This window comes from Nanorana parkeri, unplaced genomic scaffold, assembly GCF_000935625.1.
Source record: "Nanorana parkeri isolate BGI_ZX_2015 unplaced genomic scaffold, ASM93562v1 scaffold562, whole genome shotgun sequence".
Classification (NCBI taxonomy): Eukaryota; Metazoa; Chordata; class Amphibia; order Anura; family Dicroglossidae; genus Nanorana; species Nanorana parkeri.
Genome location: NW_017306830.1, coordinates 972,383 through 974,053, shown reverse-complemented (window position 1 = coordinate 974,053; position 1,671 = coordinate 972,383).

Below are 1,671 nucleotides of genomic sequence, written 5' to 3'. Positions count from 1 at the left end.
AATAAGGTGTTCTGTAGTTCACAGAGGGGAACTTCACTGGGTTGACAACACTGTTTGGGATTTAAGTGCAGCAGAGGCATTGTGTGTTCAACTGACTTTTCTGGCTGGATCAACAGGTATTTCTTGGCATTATTGGAAAATGAAAGTGAATCCCCTCCCACTGCCCTTTATCTCCACAACATGGGGGGTTATTCACGAAGGATCCAGCCGTAGTTTCAGGTGATCCTTTCTGCTCTCTTTAGCCGCTGGAGCCCGAAGGATCCGAACCGAAGGGCTGCTATAAGAGCTATTCACTACAGCCTGTACAGCGGCCGAATGGTTCAGCCGAGCTGAGCCAAAGTGACGCCCGATGCGGGGGAAGGCCGGCCATAAGCCCCGCAAATGACAGCTGGGCGGGGCCAGATGTGATCTCACGGCTGGCTCCGCACAGTTGTAATGACAGATCAGCGTCCCCAAATGACCTGGGGATGCTGCTCTGTCATTAAACAATAACAACTGGGCGGAGCTGGCCATGACATCACGGTTGCCCACTCAGTTGTTGAAGAAGACTAGCCGGTGCCGGCCAATAGGAAATAGTTGGGCGGAGCTAGCTGTCACTGCTAGCTCCACCCAATTGTTTTGTTTGCTTTTGTTTTTCTGCTCGGTACCACGGAGATACCGAGCAGAATAGCCGAGCCAAATGGCGCCTGGTGACATTCGGCTATTCACTCACTGCCATTCGGCCCCTATTTATCTGTGGATAACATTGATACAGTCCAGAAACTTCTGGATGAGTTTCTTCTTTCACAGGATACACACACACACACACACACACACTGCAGAGATGTACTAAATATGTAACAAAATATTGTTTGGGAGTTTTTTTAGTGAATCACCAATACAGTAAACTGAACTGATAGTGACACTTTAATTATTCAAATGAAGCTCTGCCTTGGGTCCAACGCTTGCTGGGTACCTCACCACAACCTTCTTGGGAACCATGCAGCACTATAGCTGATGTATTCTTCTGCATTGCTAATGGTGGGATTTATAGTCCTCTATAGCCGGTAGTATTCTGCATTGCTAATGGTGGGATTTGTAGTCCTCTATAGCCGGTAGTATTCTGCATTGCTAATGGTGGGATTTGTAGTCCTCTATAGCCGGTAGTATTCTGCATTGCTAATGGTGGGATTTGTAGTCCTCTATAGCCGGTAGTATTCTGCATTGCTAATGGTGGGATTTATAGTCCTCTATAGCCGGTAGTAATTCTGCATTGCTAATGGTGGGATTTGTAGTCCTCTATAGCCGGTAGTAATTCTGCATTGTTAATGGTGGGATTTGTAGTGCTCTATAGCCGCTGGTATTATTCTGCATTGCTAATGATGTGATGCTGAGATTTGTACTCCTCTATAGCCGGTTATATCTGCTCTTCCCATACCTGCTGCTTTCCATTGGGCACATTGTAACCCTTTCTTGGCTACATTGTTTATTAAACACGTCTTCATTATTTATAACTTCTTATAACTGAACATCGGATCACATTTTAGGGTCATTTATTCTAGAGATGTGTCCCTGACATCCTTAGAGCAATATTTGCTGGCTGACCCTAAGGGCTGACAAACCTGCTCAACCTGTATTCATATAGACAGGAATGTGGAGAGATCAGCATGGCTTCCTACTGGGGGGGTGGGG